This window comes from Rattus rattus, chromosome 5, assembly GCF_011064425.1.
Source record: "Rattus rattus isolate New Zealand chromosome 5, Rrattus_CSIRO_v1, whole genome shotgun sequence".
NCBI classification, from domain to species: Eukaryota; Metazoa; Chordata; class Mammalia; order Rodentia; family Muridae; genus Rattus; species Rattus rattus.
The window spans coordinates 74,538,233-74,554,511 of record NC_046158.1 but is presented as its reverse complement, the minus strand read 5'-3'; the positions used below and the strand labels follow the sequence as shown (position 1 = coordinate 74,554,511).

The window sequence follows — 16,279 nt, the reverse complement described above, 5'->3', positions numbered from 1 at the left end:
ACTCCTTCAATCCTTTCCTAACTCCTCCAATAGGGATCCCCTCCTCGGTTCAATGGTTGGCATTCTCCTCTGTATTTGTCATGCTCTAACAGAGCCTCTCAGGAGATATCTCAATCAGGCTCCTGTCAGCATGCACTTCTTGGCATCAACGATATTGCCTGGGTTTGGTGACTGTATATGTATGGGCTGGATTCCCATCTGGAGCAGGTTCTTAATGACCATTCCTTCGGTCTCTGCTCTAATCTTTGTCTCCATCTATCCTCCTGTGAATATTTTTCTTTCCCCTTTTAAGAAGGCCTGAAGTATTCACACTCTGGTTGTCTTTCTTGAGCTTCATGTGGTCTGTAGACTGTATCTTGGGTAATCTGAACTCTGTTTAACTCTTACATTTTTTATTTTCCCACTTTCATGAATGTTCGTATAATACATGATGTCATATAAACATGTATCCAGACATGTGCTATTTATTTTCCTATTCATTCATTATGTTTACTATAGCCTAGCAAAGAAACATTTGAAATATAAAGTCAATTGATGTCAATCTACTTTTTTCTCAGTAATAAGTATAAATTTGTTTTGATACCACATATCCTTATTTAGAGAAGCAATTCCTCCTGACTCTGGATCCAAGGAACATTGCCACTCACAGAAGGTCCAATTCCCACTGTCAATAAGGATTTGTATTTTCAGTATGTTTGTTCTAGTCCATTTGGAATATGACAGTTGCTTTATTCCAATTTGCCATTATTATTTTCATAAATTTATATCTTTACCACTTGGGTATGGACACACAATTTATAATATAGGGCAATGCAGAAATATTAATGGTGAAGATAATATCTCTGGAAATCATATCTCAACAAACAATAAACATAATAGGAAATAATGAGACCCAACTTAGTAGCCAGAAGAAAGCTAAGATATATCATCCTATAATATTGTTTTGCTGGCCATAAATGAATAAGGGATTTTTTTATTATATTTGTGTCATCAGCATTCCCATCTCAATAGGACTTTTGACATAAGCATGCAATCAGGAACAGAATAATTGTATTTATAATGACAGCATTCTATCTGGCATCTTCACTCTGAACTACAATAAAAATTTGTAACTTGTATAACTCAATAAAAATGTGCTAGTGTATTGATTTTAAAATAGGAACTGATGTCACTGTTGTCCGGCATCCATTTCATCCACATCCCATTTCACAACATTTTGAGAAAAGAAAACTACCAAATTTAAATATAGTTATGTTATTAGTGGCAGGAATTTATGGTTTATATGCCTAGAAAAATGCCAATAAATGAGCAAACAAACCATACCACATGTGAGCTTTAGGTTCCTGTTCAACACGAAGATCTTATGGTATTACACTCTACGCAATTTCTGCTAGAACTATATTTCTAGAACCAGCTTTCTCACCTTGAGTTCATATTCTCTAACATTAATACATCTTATGAGATGAGAACAAATTATTTAGCTAAAATGTAAGTTATTACGATTAAGTAAATTACCTAATGTGTAACTGACAATATCTGTTTATATCTGACAAGCCATAGTGATCTGCTCATGCTAGCTATAACTTTTTACTTAACCAATAAATATTTTTGAATGTCACTAAGTAAGAAATAATAAAGTGTCTGGAATTGAGCATTTGAATTAACAATCCTCTGAGATTACTTATAAACTATCTATGTGTCCACTGTGCTATTTTCTTGAAATACAAAGCCCTAAACCCAAATCTCAAGAAGAAATGAGAAGAATCTATAATGCAATAAGAAAGGAACCCATATTTCAGATACATCTACTTAAATATCATCAAAACAAAGAATGATAAAAACAACCATTTTCTAGGTGAGTACACAGATCGCAAGTATATATGCTGCACAGACTTGCCCTTAACATTTGCAAGATGCTCAGCAAATGAAAGTAAACAAACAATACCACATGCAAAGGTTTAAGTAGCTCAAAAACAATCTACCAATATGATGAGTAGGATAGCAGTAATCCACCAGATATTTTAAACAATAAGATTATAGATGACAATATTTACCATAAGGAAGTGACAACGGATAAAGATAAATGTATTTAATTTTAGCTAACCATTGCTTATAGAAGATATAGATGTACTAAGCACTGTTTGATATTCAGTGAATGTATACAGGATTTATATTTTATGTATTGTTTTTAATTAGTTAAAATGAATTTTAAAAACTAGACATTATCAAATATTTTATAAGTACAAAAGAATACAGTGAAATATTTTTTAAGAACTATATGAAGAATGGAGATGCTCTTTTTCTTTTTCATTTTATTCTTGGTGTGGAGGGAGCTGAGTTAGGTATTTTCCCCAAAGAAAACTATAGGCAACTGATGGTTGGTAAGAAATAGAGAATTAATTTTCTGCTGGAAAGTGCCTCCTTAGAAGTTAGGCAATTCTAAGAGGTCAGCCTAAAGTCATGAGCGTAACACAATCTCTCAATATGAAGATTGTTACTATATAAAATATATACTATATAATTGTATAAAATATATACTTAATTATAGCTGTGAACCACACAATTGAGGCATAAAAGTAACGTATTTAGTCAACAAGAAACATAGACACTGGAGGAATAGGGAGGGGGAGGAGGCTATAACTACAGTACCCATGTAAGAAATTCTGAAAACATTAAATTGTATTAAGCAAGTAACTAATCCAAAAAGTACCTGCAACTTCAATCTTGATGTATTTTATAGTGACCAGATTAGGAATAGGAGTCACAGTGAAAGAAACACTTGCCACTTCTGCTTGTTAGATGTCCATTTCCATCTTTGATAAGAGTCTGAAACCCCAAAGTTATGGCTGCAACCCAAGCTGAACACAGTCCTTTCAATTCAAAAGTACTAGACAAGGCTGACCACTCTCTCCCTGCCTATTCAATATAATTTTCAAATTCCCAGTCAGAGCAATTAGACAACAAAAGGAGGTCAAGGGACACACATTAGAAAGAAAGAAGTCAAAATATCACCATTTGCAGATGATATGTTAGTGATATGTTAGTATACTTAAGTGACCCCAAAAATTCAACTCGAGAGCTCCTAAACCTGATAAACAACTTCAGCAAAGTGACTGGATATAAAATTAACTCAAAAAAAATCACTCGTCTTCCTCTAATCAAAACTGAGAATAAATTAGGGAAATTAAACCCTTCACGATAGTCACAAATAATATAAAATACCTTGGTATGACTCTAACCAAGCAAGTGAAAGATCTGTATGACAAGAACTTCAAGTCTCTGAAGAAAGAAATTGAAGATCTCAGAAGATGGATAGACCTCCCATGCTCATAGATTGGCAGGATTAAAATAGTAAAAATGATCATTTTGCTGAAAGCAATGTATAGAGTCAATGCAATCTCCATCAAAATTCCAACTCAATTCTTCATACAGTAAGAAAGAACAATTTTTAAATTCAATTGAAATAAAATAACCAGAATCATAAAAATTATTTTCAATAATAAAAGTACTTCTGACCTCAAGCTGTATTACAGAGCTATTATGATAAAACTGTATGGTAGTTTTACCTGTAGACAGGCAGGTAGACCTGAATAGAATTGAAGACCCAGAAAAAAACTCACACACCTATGGTCACTTGATCTTTGACACAAGAGCCAAAACCATCCAGTGGCAAAAAAGGCAGCATGTTTAACAAATGATGCTGGTTCAACTGAAAGTCAGCACATAAAATAATACAAATCGACCCATCCTTATCTCCTTGTGCAACGAACAAGTCCAAGTGGATCAAGGACCTCCACATAATACCAGACACACTGAAACTAATTGATGAATAGGTGTAGAAGAGTCTTACACACGTGGGCAAAGGGTAAAATTTCCTGTACCAAACACCAATGGCTTATGCTCTAAGACCAACGATCAACAAATGAGACCTCATAAAATTGCAATGTTTTTGTAAGGCAAAAGACACTGTCAATAGGACAAAAGGACAACCAACAGATTGGGAAAACAGCTTTACCAATCCTATAGTAAATAGAGTGCTAATATCCAATATATACAAAGAACTCAAGAAGTTAGACTCCGACTCCGGAGAACCAAAAATCCTATTGAAATGGGGTACAGAGCTAAACAATGAAGCATCAACTGAGGAAACTCGAATGACTGGGAAGCACCTAAAGGTATATTCAAAATCCTTAGTCATCAGGGAAACACAAATCAAAACAACCCTGAGATTCCACCTCATACCAGTTAGAATGGCCAAGTTCAAAAACTCAGGTAACAAAGCAGGTGCTGGTACTGATGTGCAGAAAGAAGAGCACTCCTCTATTGCTGGTGGCACTGAAAGCCAGTAAATCAACTCTGGAAATCAATCTGACAGTTCCTCAGAGAAGTGGAAATAGTCCTACCTGAAGATCCTGCTATATACCACTGCTGGGCACCCAAAGGATGCTCCAACATATAATGAGGACATATACTCTACAATGCTCATAGCAGCCTTATTTATAATAGCCAGAAACTGGAAAGAACCCAGATGTCTGTCAACAAAGAAATGCATACAAAATATGGTTCATTTATACAATGCAGTACTACTCAGCTATTAAAAACAATGATGTCATGAAATTCTTAGGCAATGGATGGACTTAGAAAATATAATCCTGAGAGAGAGAACCCAGACACAAAACAACATAAATGGTATGTACTCAATGATAAGCAGATATTAGTCCAAAAGCCTGGGATACCCAAGATACAATTCACAGACCACATGAAGCTCAAGGAAATAGAAGACCAAAGCATAGATGCTTCAGTACTTCTTAGAAGAGGGAATAAAATACTCAAGGGAGGAAATATGGGGATAAAGTATAGAACAGATACTGAAAGAAAGGCCATCCAGAGACTGCCCCACCTGGGGATCCATCCCATATACAAACACCAAATGCAGACACTATTGTGGATGCCAAGAAGTGCATGCTGACAGGAGCCTGATATACCTGTCTCCAGTGAAGCTCTGCCAGAGCCTGAAAAATACAGAGGTGGATGCTTGCAGCCAACCACTGGACTGAGCACAGGGTCTCCAATGGTGGAGTTAGTGAAAGGACTGAAGGAGTTGAAGAGATTGTAACCCCATAGGTATAACAATAATATCAACCAACCAGGCACCCCAGGACTCCCAGGGACTAAACCACCAACCAAAGATTACACATGAAGGGACCCATGGCTCCATCTGTATATGTAGCAGAGGATAACCCTGTTGGGCATCAATGTGGGGAGAGGCCCTTGGTCCTGATAAGACTTAATGCCCTAATATAAGGAATGCCAGGATGGTGAGGCAGGAGTGGATGGGTGGGTTGGGCACCACCCTTATAGTAGCAGGTGGAGAGGATGGGATAGAGGGTTTCCAGAGGGGAAACCAGGAAAGGGAATAACATTTAAAATATAAAGAAAATATTCGATAAAAATAAAAAGAAAAATATTAGACTATTAAAATAACTAATCATGGAACAGGAAACTTAAAACAACAAATTGTAATATAATTTGTATGAGCAGAGGCTCTCTTTCAACTAATAACTTCAACATAATTAATATACATCTTACCACAGAAAGGCTTCTATCTAGTGCGTAAACCATATACTCAGCTTATGCTAATATGGATAGGACCAAGGGATGGACTATGTGTCAGTAAAGAAGAAAAATATAGTAATCTATACTTTCACCTCAATATACAGAAAACATCACCCATAAATTCCCTCACTGAAATTGAGGAAGAAACTTACCACATTGTTGAAAAAATAGATGTCTGGCAAAGGCTAGCAAGAAGTCCTGGGAACTCTGGTGGTACAGAAGCACAGTACTTACTAGAAGTACAGAGTGACCACTGGCTGATGACCAGTTAAAAACAGGGCATCCATCCTATTTCATTAACCAGGATAGAGTGGAATAAACTCAGAGCTAAAGGTGGTTTTCTTAATTTCTTGATTGTTCTTCAGTGTCGAGTAACCAGCAAACACATCTCTGTATTCCTAATCCTAAGAATGAAATGTTATTTATGGCAACTACTTTATTTATTTAAAAAAAATACCCACATTTGTGAAGAGCTTAGACTATCAGTTGCTCTAATACTTAACTACCAGTTGCTGTAATATTATAACTACCAAAGTGACTTTCTCTTTCTCTCTGTCTCTCTCCCTCCCTCCCTCCCTCCCTCCCTCTTCTTCCCTTTCTCTCTCTCCTTTCATCCCTCCTTCCCCCTCTCCTTGAAACACACTATTTTTGCTTACTTCTAAGCCAAGGTATCCACAAAGAGTCTATTATTATATTATTGTGGAGATGGAATTTAAGATACATAATACATTAGTGACCTAAATACGTATAGAAAGTGAAGATGCTATGAGGTGGTGCCTTTTAACAAACTCATATCCAGAACTTTTCTTTTATCTCAAATCCTTCTTGACAAAGAGTCATAATTTCTACTGACACTTTTTTACAGCAATCCCCAACAAAGCGCTGTTGCTCACCGTCATTAATTTATAATGAGAGAAGAAAATATAGGTAAGAAGGAGAGGATGTAAACCTCAGAGAACTACTAGCTATAAATTACAGTTCGATTTTATTTATGTTTAAAAAATAATGACCCAATGGACTAGCTAGAGAGATCTTTCTCCCTGCATTCACTTCTAATTTATATTTGTCCCAAAGCCAAAGTACTGTGGAAAGATTATAGAGAGAGGCATGGCCCGGTGAATTGATTTGGGAGCACTTTTTAACATCTTCATGAAAAAGGAACAACAGGGCACAGAGAATATCAATTGCAACCTCTAAGAGCACGCACCTCGCTTTTGATACTTGGTTTGGTGCTGTAACCTCTGTAGCCTCATTTAAGACCGTATGTGGGCATGTTTTTAAAGGCAAATAGAAACACTGAATAGGCTTTTCATTCTGTGTTGCCATCTTTTCAAATGAGGTCAAGCCAAGGTCTTGGCAGTTTTCCCATAAACTGACCTATTACATTACTATAAACAATGAGTGAATGAAAGAATGGATGCCTGAACAAACAAGTGAATGAGAAACCTAATGAATGGAGCTATTTTCTTCTTTACTTAAGCTGCACTCCCATACAGGATTCATGAAATCTATTACGGCTGCACTAAGGCATAATGAATGAACTCAATACAGAAATGCTTGATAAAAATTCAAGTGGGCATTGCCTTTAGTGAAGAAAAAACATTTAATGTTTATTTTTATAAACAAAATTTACAAGATGGTAGTAATATTTTTCTGCCTGATTTTCAACAAAGAATTTTCAGATGGTTTTAGATTTTATCCCATTTTCATGGAATTGCAACCACATTGGCTTTTGTTTCTTCCTGTTTACTTGCTTTTTCCCCATCCTCCTTCCAATTCTATTTTGATTGTGTTCTCTTCTTACTGTCTTTAAAGTAATCTGAAACATTCTCTTTCAAATTCTGATTGGCTGTCTTGCTAGCACACTTAAAATTTTTTGGAAGTAGCATTGTTTTGTGTATGTTTTTATTTGCATTTCAAATGTTATTCCCTTCCCCAGATTCCTGTCCATAAGCTCCCTAACCTATCCCCTTCTCCCTTCTTCTAAAAGAGTGTTCCCCTCTCCAACCAACCCCCTTCCCACCTCCCCACCCTGATATTCCCCAATACTGGGGCATCTAGCCTTGGCAAAACCAAGGGCTTCTCCTCCCGTTGGTGTCCAACAAGGCCATCCTCTGCTATCTATGCAGCTGGAGCCATGGGTCAGTCCGTGTATAGTCTTTGGGTAGTGGTTTAGGTCCTGGGAACTCTGGTTGGTTGGCATTGTTGTTCTTATGGGGTTGAAACTTCTTTCAGCTCTTTCAATCCCTTCTTTAAAATAGTATTTCGTAACCACTAGTTTATTTGTGTGTGAGAGTGGGCTTGGAATCACTCACAAATGTCCAAGCACACATATGCCTTGGTGCACACATGAAAATTTGAAAACACCATGCAGAAGTCAGTTTTCTCTCGTTCCACAATGTGTATTCCAGGAGTCAAACCCAGATAATCAGGCTTCTCAAGGAGTCTATTTTTGCACCAAACCACTTCATCAGCTCCTAGATATGCACAGCTCATGGGCAATCATCTGACAATAACCTTTGTCTGTCTGTCTGTCTATCTATCTATCTATCTATCTATCTATCTATCTATCTATCTATCTATCTATCTATCTATCTATTTTCTATTTATCATCTATCATCTATCTATCTTTCTTCTATCTATTTATACACATATATGTATACAAAACAAACATTTATGTGTTTTTCTAATTTACTGTTTGAAATAATCATATATATGTACAGAATGTTATATATGTGTGTATAGTATGGGCTTATCTATCAACCACTCTATCCCTACATGCCCTCATCTCTTATTTTCCTCCTGACTATGCCATTTTTAAATAAACCACGGATACCAATTGGGTCACTCATTGATCCATGTATGATATAATCCACTAAGGCATGAGCAAGACTTTCTCTGATACCAAATAAAGTAGTTTTCTCTTTTTCAAAAGCCATTAGCTGTTTTTAGCTCCTCAGCTAGGAGTGAAGGATCCAGAACCCCTCTGTATTCCAAGCTGGGAATTTTTTTAGTGTTTTGGTCTTATGGAGATCTTATGCAGGGAACCAAAGGTACTGTGAGCTCATGTTAATAACAACCATATCATATCTGGAGGTCAACCATATCCTCTATCTCCTACATTCACTACGCCCATTCCTGAGCAGAGCAGGAATGATACAGATGCTCCATCTACACATGAACAGGCACAGTTGCTGATTGTCAACCTTAAAAATACTTTTAATCTACTTAAGTGTGTTGTAATGTAGAGCGACCAAGCATAACACTAATGATATTGTAATAATAAGCTCTAACATTGGTTCATGTAGCAGCAGACTGAGACAACTCTTCCCATGTTAGCCATGGCCTGATGCAGAGAGTATGCAGTGGCTCAGATCCCTCTATCCAAGAGTTAAGGATTCCCAGCCAAAGAGTGGTGCTTTGCACAGTGGCCCAACTCAAGTATTGTGATCAAGATACCCTTTATCAGTCATACCCAAAGTCCTGTCTCCTGGGGGAATGTCAAATTAACAACTAGTATTAATGACCATATTACTGTTGTTTGTTTGTGGACTCACTGTACTAATTATATACTTGTGAATCATAACTGCTGAGAGTGTAAGTCTTTGGGTTTCTCCTTCCTAATCTCACTCATAAGGTAAAATTTTAGCATATTCCTATTCTAAACACACAGAATCCTGTAGCTCTGCTTGCTCTGAATTCTAGGAACCATGCAAATCTCATTGATGATTCCCCTCCAAGAAGAGAAGGGAACAGTATAATTTTCCTGTAGGAATATCTATGTGGTTATCCAAACTTTTATTACTTTGACCTTCAGTCTACCATTTCAAATGATTTAGCATTAGACTAATTCTGACAGAAGTTACTTATCCTGAAAGGCATGCTGAATCTGCAGAGGAACTGTTCATTTCTAGCATGCTCTCTACTTCTGTTTGTGACCTTTGAAATTTGAAAGAACTGAAATTCTTTTCAATTGAGCCATGGATTGTTAAAGAAAAGGTACGTGTAGAACCTTATTCTTTCCTGATGAAAGCTTTTCAAAATATTCAACAGCCCGTATGACACGGACAAGTTGCCACAGTATTGCTCAGAATGGATATGAAGAGTAAATGGCTAGAGGCTTCCATATGAACCACTGTCCTGCTGGAAAGAATGGTGGCAGCATATGTGATGAGCTAAGGTGTTCTGCAAGCTGAGGGCCTTCTAGATCATGTGTGCCTGTGTTGTCATAATTTCTAAATCATGTGCACTCTTGCATAGTTATCAAGTCTATGGTAAAAATATTAATAATGATAAGAGGGAGAAACACAAAAGTAATATCAATTATCTACTGGGTTTATTTTATTTTATTTTTTGATAAAGACCTTGCAAAAATCTATTTTGGGGATGATAAGTCTTATAGAGATCCACAAGTACAAGCATCTGAAGATAATTCCTATCAGGGCCAAAATTAAAACCCTATATGTCAAAGCCAGTGTCTGCTTCACTTGGCTCACTGCCTGACAGTCTTTACAAGAAATATTGTGTATCTTTCAGATCGACAGCATAGACAAAGCAAAGGTTTGTATTTATATTACTTTTAAATTTGCTTCAATGACTAGGTATATTTATAGCATATGTACTGAAACTTTATTGCACTGAACCCAGCCAGAATTAGGACTAACCTAGAATTGTAGTGTTCAAGGTGGGGAAGGAGAGTTAGATTATATTCTAAGAGTAGTCCCATCTGTCTTTTTGGGAAGCTGCCCTATCATACTTTTGGATGAAGAATGACATTACAGAATTTTCCAGTGATTGATTGGTTTTATCACTTGATATACATAAATGATTTTCTACCTACTTATAATGTGCTAGTTTTAAATGGTATCACCTCTTAATTAAAAAATTAAATGACACGTGCTTTTGTATGCAGCGTACTATTTTGAAATTTATTTTGGAATGTCTAAACTAAGATAATGAAGACAACAACGCCTTAAAATTATATCACAAAATTATATGCCTACTCAGTAGTGAGTCCACATTTCCTTTTGTAGTAAGAACATGTGAGTTCCACAGATAGCCCAGTAGATGAAGCATGTGCCACACCAGTACGAGAACTCTAGTTCACATTCTTAAAAGTCATATAACCCCAGATGTGATTATAGAACTCTCTAATCTAAGAGCTTCTGAGAAAAATGGAAGGTGGAGACAAAGAAATCCTCCAGAAGCTTGAGCGCTAGACAACCTGTTGGCCTATTCAATAACAACTAGCAAAATGTGTCACACATGAGATAGGGACTAACACTCATGCTTGTGCTCTGGAACACAGAACTGAACAAGTGAATACACACACACACACACACACACACAAATACAAATATTTAAACAATCTATACTTTTAGGAATTTCAAGAAATAGAGCATATTGTTATTAAATATAACTACCATGTAATCTCATATGTTATTACATCTATCTTTCTGTGTCTGGGTTATGAAACTTAATGGAATATATTTCAGTTTTATTTACATTGTTGTAAAAGACAGAATACATTTCATACTAATGGTAGATGAACAGTATTCTATTATGCACATATTTACCTTTTTCAGTTTCATAAGTATGATTTTTCTTTATTTTTTCCTAAAGGACCTAACAATCTTATGGTCTTTAATGTACAGAAAACTTGGATATGCCTGGGCAATGTAGAATGAGTAACAACAAAACAAAAAAGAACCAAACAGAAAAAATATAAAACAAACGAACGAACGGAGATCCTGAGAAATGAGTTCAGAAAATATAGGTTATACTTTTCACATCCTCCCATAGCTCAGTAATCAATATCTCATCAGTTTCTACTGTGTCTGTATACTTGAGTTTTTCTGTATGTGATCTCTCTAATATCAAAGTCTCCCATATCATGAAAATAACGGCTGAACCACATGACTCTCAGGTCTGGCTGTATCTGACTCTTTTTAAAATTGTTTGCCTTCAATGCAAATTCAATATCTCAAATGTTAAGTATATAATATCATGACTAATGTTTAATGTCTGCTAATATATATTATTATATTCTTGGATATAATTGTAGTTTTTAAATGCCCACATATTGCTGAAAATAATGAGATTTGCAATAGAATTGATATGTTGACAAAATAAATCAAAATTCTTGAATTTGAAGAAAAGCCATAAAAAAATCATATTTGAAATTGAGACGCTGCTCGTATGAACATTTAATGCAGTGGAAATAGAAAACATTTATAGTTGTCTGCATTGGACATAATTAAGTGAGTTGCCATAATGCCCACCAAAATATATATTGAACATCATTAATAATGTAATATTTCCTAAAAAAAAGTATAACCTATAACATTTTCCAAAGAACAAAATACAATTCATGAAGACCTTTCGTCTAATGACAACTTGCCAAACCTGAGTCAGGAGTTCCAGCAGATGATCAAAGGGCAACCAGGAGATAGAGACGGAAGAGTCCTAACTTTTTGGCTGCTCTTAAGGGAGCAGCATAAATCTTTTGTGGCAGCTTGCAAGACAGCTTGATATGTTTCTGCAGCTGCTGCGTGACTCTCCGGGTTCTTGTGAATCAATAGCTGTCCAATCTTGTCTATGACTTCATAGAATCATAGAAATCCTGAGGAGGCAGAGCTCAGGACATTGCCTAATGTAACCTTCCCTACTACAGAATTCCCATTTAACAACTTTGAAAACTAGTGAAGAAATACTATATTACTAGGGAGATTTGTTTTTTCAAATTGAGGCACCTACAATTATCAGAAAAGGTGTTTGGTTTGTTCAGTTTCTTTTCTTTCTTTTTTCTTTCTTTCTTTCTTTCTTTCTTTCTTTCTTTCTTTCTTCCTTCCTTCCTTCCTTCCTTCCTTCCTTCCTTTCTTTCTTTCTTTAGCAACAAACATCATTATTTGCTGTATCATCTTGAGGGCCCCTAGATCAGATTTATAAAGTATCTATGAGAGTCTTCCTATCCTTTAATATACATAATTTCATACATTTACTAGGTTTGCTCTTGCATGGGAATGCAATTGGTCTATATGACTGAGAAATTTTTCGATAAATATACAAATCTCAAGGTTTCCAAATCTCCTAATCTTATCAATTAAAAAATGATCATTTATCATGATAGTAAAATGAAAATAACTTTCTATTCTATTTCTGTCAAATATTTTTAAAACATCTGTTTCTTTAAAGTTTCAAATACTAACAAATCATACCATCTCGCCTTTGCTTGAAAGATTATTAGCATAAGACACAGCATTGTACTCTGTTCTTTAGGACATTCTCACTCAGTTTTGTAAGTACTTTGCATTATTTTTGTAATTCACCTAACCAACCTGGCTTAATCCCTTTTGACAAACTTTTTGGGGTGTGGTTACTTGCACATGGGTAGGAAACCAAGTAACCTGATCATTAACAAAAGTCAGAGAAATTGTTTTATTAAAGCAATACTAAACCCACAACTCCTGATCCTATATATACACTATGGTCTTTCATGGCTCAACAAAAGGTATAACAGGTACAAAACTGAAAGATTTGTATGATCTGAAAAGAAAAACATGCATCATTTGGCAACCTTCACTTCAGTCTCAAAGATTAGTGACAAAGAAATCCCAGAAAATTTAATCACTAGATTAGTCCATGACTAATTGAAGTGTTTTTTTTATTTTTGTTTTTATATTTTGCTGAAATGACACTTTACTTTTCTTCTTTCTTGACTTTTTAGATATTAGATGTCTGATAGGTGCTACTACTAATCTAAATGCCTATACCCACAACACGTAACCTTGTAAAGATAGTGACTAGGAAACATTCTGTGGTCTACAGAGTCCTGTTAAACCTAGACATTTAAGAATAAAACTATGGACTCTGGACATCTACATTAAAAGGGTGAATAAAGTGTATCATGCTGTGGAAATGCTCTCTGGTATGGTGGTCATCTCTAGCAAGGACTCATTCCAGCACCAGGGAGTCTCTTTGACAATGGAAGGAATTATTAACCTCCAGCTCATTTCCAAAAGTGGGGTGTGTTTGAAACCTTTTGCAAACTCTGTGAAGCTGACCCAGTTTATCAACAGACCCACAGATGTGCTGAAGCCAGGAAAGATTCCCAGTGGCAAGACTGAGTTTCCCTTTGAGTTTCCTCTGCTTGTGAAAGGCAGCAAGGTTCTGTATGAGACTTACCACCGCATGTTTGTGAACATTCAGTATACATTGCACTGTGACATGCGGCGGTCCCTGTTGGTCAAGGACCTGACCAAGACCTGTGAATTCACTGTTCACTCTGCTCCCCAGAAGTGGAAGGTAACCGCACGTCTTATTGACTTCATGATCACCTCAGAAATCTTGCAGAATGTCAGGGAGGGCTTCACTTCACAAATTCTTCATCAGAGCACATCTGAGCTCCACTATCAGTGCTATCACGCAGCCTTAGAGGAGAGCAGGTGGGAGCATCCAGATGTTGCTATCCGGAGCATAGAGCTTCATCTGGTACGGGTGGAGACCTGAAGGTGTGCAGAAGATTATGCATGCAATGCCACAGAGATTCAGAATATTTAAATTGCTTATGGGGGACATTTGTAGGAACCTTTCTGTCCCCTGATACATGGTCTTCCTCAGACTGTTCAACTGTTCAACACTGGAGATCACCAACTTCAAAGTGGAGTTTTAGGTTCATGTGGTGGTCCTTCTTCATGCTGACTACCTTATTATTGAGAACTTCCCACTGATGCTCTATCGGACATAGTACAGCTGTAGGAAAGGGACAGTCAGAGTAGCCATGAGACATTTACCCAGCCATCTGCTCACACGAGGATGTCACTCAGGCCACCTGCTCACAGGCACCGTCAGCAGAATATACATTCATGACATCTCATTGCCTCAGAGAAGGTTTCCTGCAGGTGCTCTGCCTCAGCCCTAACATCTGGAATGCATCAGAATTTCCTCATGTGTGTTGCAAGATCACAAAAAACATCCCCCATAGCTCCAGCTGTGTTTCTTCTTAGGTTCAATAAGCAGCATGTCTACCTTGAAGATTGGCTGCCTAGTGAGACCATGGAGGCAGAAGGGAAACCCTCTCCATCTTGCCCAGAGTCATAACAGCAACCAACAAACTCTTTGATTGTGTCTGTGATGTACTCCAAAGAGTGACAGTGACTTCATCTGGAAATACAGAGATTTTCTCTTCTTGACATCTTGATAATGTTTCACTAGAACTTCTAAATTTTTTAGAGAACTGGAAAAAAAAAAAACAAAAACAAATTGTCCTTGTTCTCACAGAGTGAGAATGGTGACTGGCGGCTGTCACTGGAGTGTTTGCAGTGTGCAGTACTGGCATACACAGTTAATGTTGCCATATTCACAGGATTTATTGAAAGGCAAGGTACTGGTTCTGAGTGACAGGACACCAAGCTGAGGAAAGATGATGACTTGGCCTGTCCCTGACCCCTGGGGCACATGTGCTTTGAATCAGAGGTTTTGGCCTGAAGCCTGTTTCTTTTTAGCCTCCTACTCTAACCCATAATGTATGGAGAGGATGTTGCAGTACTTTTCTTCCTTCCAAACCTGCTGCTCTTCTGTTGGTCCACGGTTAATGAGCACACTGCACACCAGCTGGCCTGCCTTCACTGGTTCTTGAGGGCAAGCAGAGGCAGAGCAGGCCCTGAGTGACAGCCTCCTGGTGGTTCTCCTACTGTTCTTAACAGCTAAGGGGAACTGGGTCAGTTCTACTGGGGCCTCACTGGGGAAACCGAGAAGATGTAGCTGAGTCACCTGAGAGTGGGTTCCCAAAGAATGTATTTTTGCTTTGTCATACCTGTCCTTGATGTAGTTAAACAATCTAGTACCCCAAAATGTGGGCCATACTCTCTGTTGAGTCTGTAAGGAAAAGTCGTCTTTGACTACATAATTTTTTAATGAATAAAGAAAGCTAAACAATTTTAAAAGAAGAATAAAACTGTGGATCAATGACTATGTCAATATCTATTTTCTCACATTTCTTAATACTGACATCAATGTATATCTCACTATTTTTAAAAATATTTTTATATTTATATATTTAGTTAGTTAATTTTTGAGATGATTATATGTATCTCAGTGTACCCTCAAGTATAATGACCCTCAAGTTTTACTCCTTCTGCCTTTATCTACCGAGTGCTAGAATTACAGGTATGTAATGTCTTGTTCAATTTCTGAGATGTTGAGAATTAAACTCATAACCTAGTACAGGCTTTGAATGCACTGTAAGGTTGGACTATATCCCTAGATGCTCAAAGTCTTTTTCATACTAGGTAGAAAATGAATTTTAAAAAATAAATAAATCTACAAACAAACACACGGAAAACTCATGTTCCAGCCTGCCTATAATGGAAAATGTCTCTGTGATTGAACTGTGGTCTGAGGAACTGGGTTTGTTCTAGGGGAAGGAATGGACATCTATTTTTTTTTAATTCTCTATTTTCTTATTTTGCTTCACTTTCTTCTCTGAATCAGTCTGGAACAGACATGTTGCATTTTTCTGGAAGCTGTCTTGTGAAAGGACATGTGATATTTTGCTGAATGGAAGCTTGAGAGGGCACGTGCTGTTTAGAAAGAATATAAAGATAACTGCACAGATACTGTGGCTTTGGTACACTTTGCAAATCTTCACTGGTCTTCACTGAGC

At 36.8% G+C, this 16,279-nt stretch overlaps 1 pseudogene; it reads left to right on the top strand.

Moving 5' to 3' along the window:
- The window catches only part of LOC116900900, a 147,618-nt pseudogene extending 133,256 nt beyond the window's left edge, over positions 1-14,362 (top strand).
- Positions 14,363-16,279: the final 1,917 nt, after the last annotated feature.